Below are 5,644 nucleotides of genomic sequence, written 5' to 3'. Positions count from 1 at the left end.
GGAGACACCACCGGGCCCCTGAAGGCAGCGTGGGCCGGCGCTGCCTGCCTTCCCCGGTAAAGCGTGTCACCCGTCACCCAGCCAGATGAAGCACTCTGCCCTTTCCCCGGGGTCGGTGTCTGTTAAGTGGCTGATCTTCAGAAATGATCCAGAGAGGGGAGCGGTCAGCCCGGGACCCACAACAGCAGGGGCATGTCCTGGGGCGAGCAGGCTCCGGGTACTCCAAGGTGTGTGCGGGCCAGGTGGGGTGTCTTGAGTGCCCTCCCAACGCTGGGGACAGGCCCAGCCCTGCCAGGTCACCACGTCTTCACCCCTCCTTGAACTGTGGGTGGGTCTGCACGTGCGGGCAACGTGGACAGGATACCTGGAGGTGTGGATCCCCTGTAGTCTGGCTGGGAAAGTGCCCACCTAGAGGGTCAGGTCCCCTTGGCCCCGGGGACCAGCCTGAGGTGGCATCTCCTGAGCATCTGCTGCTTGGAGCCAAGCTGTCAAGATGCCCAGTGTTGACGCAGGGACCCCCTGTCCAGATGGGCAGGGGTGGGCAATCCACAGAGCAAGTGGCTGTGAGTGCTGGGGGCTGGGGCTGCTTCTGGAGCTCAGGCCTGCCTCAGGGGCTCTGACAGCCATGGGCTGGGCGTGGGGTCTGGGCTGAGTTTCCCAGCCAACCTGCCCCTTCTGTATGTATTTACTGGTTTTCCTTAAATGTTCCCATTACTCAGGCCTCTGGTGGGCACTGAGACAGAAATAAATCCCACAAGGCAGCCCAGCTAGGAGCCGGGAATCCAATTCCCCCTCAAAGGCCGGAAGAGGCGCCTGTGCAGGCCATGCCAGACCGCAGTGGCCCGCACACGCCACACGGCCACTCCCACACATGTGCACGTGCACAAGCAGGCATCCGCACACGCACCACACACACCCAGATGGCCTCATACGCAGACAGGCACACACACCTGCACACGCACGCGCGCACTCCCTGGCAGGCTCACACCTAGTTGTGACCACACACGAGTCACAAGCTCAGCCATCCTCTAAGCGCCGGGGGGTGAGCCCTGGGCGAGGCCGGGGAGGGTGGGAGGAGGCCACCCTGCACAGTCAGAAGGAGGTGGCCTCACGGGAGCGCAGGCCCAGGGCTGCCAGGGCTTCTGAATTTTTAAGAGAAGCTGGAAAGCTGAATTTTTATGTGAAATATCCTGATTTTTAAATGTTGGCTCAAGATGTTGAAAATACTGTGAGTGCCAAACCAAACATGTCTGTGAGCCAAATTCCACCCACAGGCGGCGTCCTCAGACCACGAGTCCACACAGACACACACAAATAGACACTCACAGACACACAGACACACATACAAACAAAATAGACATATTGGTACGCATACATACAGCCACGCACACACAGACACACCGAAAGACACAGACATACAAATGGACATACAGGCATATCCAGACACATTTAAATACACAAGGGCACACATACAAGCACAGACACAGGCATACTTACAAATAGAGCGACAAACAGACACACATAGATGGGCACATTTCTAAACAGACACACACACAAATACAAAGAAATACACAAAGAGACATACACACACGGAAACGGCCACACAGTGCAGCCCTCTCTCTTGCTGATGTATGGGAGCTTGTTGGGGGCAGGTAGCCTGAGAGTGTGACCTCCAGGCAAGGGCCAGGGTGTGGTCCATGCCAGATTGTCCTCTGACTCTTAAAAATGCCGGAGCAAGAGGAGGGTGTGGGACAAACTGTGGCGGGCTGATTGGGGAGCACAATATTGCAGTGCCCAGGAGCCGGCGAAGGCCCCCCAGGGGAGATTGACCAGAGCCACAGTACTGAGGGGCTGTGAAGGGGACTTGGGGTGGCCAAGAGCCCACCGTCTTATGCCCCAGGACCCCATCCTCCAGCCTGGCCTTGCCCCCTCTTCCCTGCTACTGAAAAGCAAGGCTAGCAGCAGCCCCGTGGGGGCCACCTACATGCAGAGATTTCCTGCCCCCAGCAGTTCTGCCTGCAACTCACCATGGTGGGAGAAATGCCCAAACCCTGGGGCCTTTCAACTCAGACGCCTTTGGGGAGATACCTACCCCCCAAAAAACCAAGGTGGGGTGCAGTGGCTTCCACCTGTAATCCCAGCACTTTGGGAGGCCAAGGTGGGAGGATCACCACATTGCTTGAGGCCAGGAGTTTGAGACCAGTCTGTGCAACATAGCAAGACCCAGTCTCTACAAAAATAGAAAAAAAAATTAGCCAGATGTGGTGGCATGCACCAGTCCTATCTACTCTGGAGGCTGAGCCAGGAGGATCGCTTGAACTCAGGAGTTCGAGACTGCAGTGAGCTATGATCGGGCCACTGTACTCCAGCCTGGGCAACAGAGCCAGACCCTGTTTCCAGAAAGAAAAAAACCCAAGTCTGAGAGTGGAGGAGGAGCCTAAAGGTAATAATAAATGCAGGAACACAAAGAAGTCCCACCTACCCTCTCCTCACCCACAGATGCAAGGCTGTTGTAAGCCTGGCATCCTGGTCTTCTGCCTCCCAGACCCTGGCCCCTTTCCTGCCCAGAGCTATGTTCAGGGTAGCTGGCCCCAGCCCCTGAATGGGTAGGATCTGCACAGAATCCACACTCACCACCCCTTGTATTCCAGCCTGCATGACCATGATGCTGAAGAAGGAGGGAACCTGTCACATAGGAATCCTTAGCCTTCAGACCTGAGTGTCTCAGTCTTGCCTAAGGGAAGGATTGGGTCATCCCTGTCCAGGCAGCCAGAACTCAGCCTGGGGGCCTGTTGGGGAGAAAGGTGGGATTCTGTTCCCACTCAGGTCAGGAAGTCTGAGCAGAGGCCTGACCTCCAAGGAGAAGCTGAGGCTCAGAGAGGGAAGGTGGCTTGCCCAGAGTCACACAGGCCCAGGCCCCTGCCTGGCCCTGCAGTCTGTTCCTCCTCTGCCCATGCTGGCCAGTGGACCAGTCCCTCAGCCAAGGTGTGTTTCAGTTGGCCATGGTGGCTTCAGGCTGCAATAATGTTCCTGGAGTTGGCTGAGGCCATCAGGGATGGAGCTACACAGCATGCCCCACACCCCCAGCCCCCCAATGCGTCACCACAGCCAGAACTCTCTTCTAACAACCAAAGCAGAGCCAGTGGCCTCTCAGATCCCCCAGAGCAGGTCCATGTCCCCTCAGACCATGGGGGTAGGGTCATGTCTCTCTTGAACCTCCAGACAACTCAGCCCCCTTTTCTGTCTGCTTGCTCTCCCTCTGGTCACCTCCCCAGGGTGAGGGCTGACATGTGTGGACTATCACAGCCTGCCCGCTGTGGCCAGCCCAGTCCTTGCTCTCGAAAAGGGGCTTGCAGGAGAGTGGGCAGAGGTATCTCTGGGTGGCTCTGGATCCCCTTGACCCCACCCTGAGCTGGGAGCTGTGGACTCACTCCTCCCTGTCTTGGGGCCAGGCCTGTGTGCCAGGGCTGGACAGGGCCCCCTGGAGGGTACATTCCTTCCAGGGGTCTCCAGAGGTCCTTCTCTCAGTCTGGGCTGAGGGAGACTGGCCAGGGAGGGGCAGGGCCTGTCCACATGCCCAAGACAGGTGAGAGCTGGACCTGGCCACCTCCCTGGCCTGACCTGGCGTCCAGAGCAGCCTGGGTACTGCAGCCACGGGGGCTGAGGAGTGGGAGTCCATCAGCACCCTCCCGCGCCCGCCCACCACCCGGCTCTGCTGCTGTTTACGTGTTCCCTGCGGCTTGGCTGGGCCGTGGGGCCTTGAAGGGAGAAGTGACCACCTGGCTCCAGCCCCTGCTCTAGGCAAACAGGGTCCTGACAGCTGGCCAGGCCTGCTGAGGGCTCCCACTTCCTCTGCCAACACCTGGATGGCCCAGGTGGGGCTCAGGGGCCTCTCTGAGTGGAGGCCAGCCCTGGCCCAGGGGCTCCTAGCCTAAGGGAGGAGACCTGGTCCTGGCCGAGGGGGATTGGACTGATGGGTGACATGCAGTCCTGTCCTGGGCGTCCAGTGTGAGGAGAAAAATGGCGTCATGCCTAAAGCGGGAGGCCTGGCTCTGTCCTGGGTGCAAACGTGCTGAGGAGGGAGGGCCAGTCCTCATGTAGGAGGTGTCTGGTTGGATATGGGAGGCCTGGCCTTGGCCTAGGGACACGAAACCTGAGATGAGGGTACTTAGCATGTTCTGGGGGCAGTTAGTCTAAAAGGGAAGAATAGCCCTATCTTGGCAGGGGCGGGCACATCTAAAGGGAAGATGGTAAGAAGTCTAAGCGGGGGACATAACTCTGTCCTCAGGGTACCTAGTCTGAGCGGGGAGACAGCCCTGTCCTGGGGCTGGGGTAGGGATTGGTGTCCCCGATCTGCAGGAAGAAGCCAAACCCTGTCCCAGAAGGATTCAGTCTGAGAGGATCCTGGGGCAGCCAGCCTGCGGAGGAAGATGCAGCCCTGTCCAGGGGTGCCCAGTCGAGTGATGTTTCAGGGTGAGTGGGCCGCATGGGCTCACGACTTCAGGAGTCTGGGCTGGGAGATGATGGGGCCCTGAGGCCTAGCCAGCTCTGACCCTCGGGGACCCTGCCATCTGGAAGGGCAGGCAGGGCGGGTCTGAGGCTGCTCCGTGCATGCTTATGCCACCTACCACCCAAGTGGCTTTGTTGTCTTGGGGCTCATGACCCCTCACCTTGCCCCCACTGGGTGAGCATGGGCTCTTGGAAATGAGGAGCACTCCTGGACGCCATCCATGGAGAAGAGCAAGGTGGTTCGAGCTGGAGACGGGAAGGCAGGGCCGGGCAGGGACACCAGCTTGTGCACTGACCCAGAGGCAGTGCCATCTGCAGGCTTGAGCAAGAGCAAGGAGCTCATTTGGGCCGGGGCATGGGGCGGGCATGCACTGGGCCAGTCCTCAGGGTGTCAGGCTGAGGAGGGGCTGTGTCATTCTGGGACCCAGGAATGGCCCAAGATGGGAGTGGGCAGGGCCCACGGGGGTGGGTAAGGTGGTAGGTGGATGTCAGGTGGGGATGCTTGGTGGCTGTCCTGGGTGCCTTGTGAGTGGATGTGTCCAAGCTCTGGGCTCAGATTCCTGGCCCCCCACGGTTCCTGAGCCAGAGCAGAGACCCCAGCCCCCTTTCACTTGCCGGCCCTGGCACTGCCCCTGCAACTTCTGTCTGGTTGCTGGAGGCCTGTCAGGCCTGGGCAGGGGTGAGTGTCATGTATGGAAGGCTCCCTGAGGGCCACCAGACAGCCAGGGAAGGGTCACCCAAGCCAGGCTTGGGGGTGTAGCCAGGCACCTGAGGGTCTGCAGAGGAGGCATCTGCCATTAGCCCTGGGTGGGCAGTGATCGGGGGCCTGCAGGGGCCTGGGTACAGGTACAAGGAGCGGCTGAGGTAGCAATGGTGACAGAAGGCTGAGGCCCGATTCCCACATGGGTCCACTCGGCGTGACCCCTGCAAACTCGAGCCTTTCTGGGCTCTTTATGCTGGACTGTGCCACACGCCTCTGGATCCTTCCCCCTTTTGGAGTGAGACCCAACGACTCCTCCCTGACCCACGGCCCCTCCCCCACTCCCGGGTCAGTCCCCCCACAACTCTCCCACGACGCCCAGCCCCTCCCCACTCAGAGTGAGTCCCCAGTTCAGACAACAGGAAGCCACACTTC

Source organism: Eulemur rufifrons, chromosome 7, assembly GCF_041146395.1.
Source record: "Eulemur rufifrons isolate Redbay chromosome 7, OSU_ERuf_1, whole genome shotgun sequence".
Lineage (NCBI taxonomy): Eukaryota > Metazoa > Chordata > Mammalia > Primates > Lemuridae > Eulemur > Eulemur rufifrons.
The sequence above is the reverse complement of the archived record's forward strand: the minus strand, read 5'-3'. Positions refer to the sequence as shown.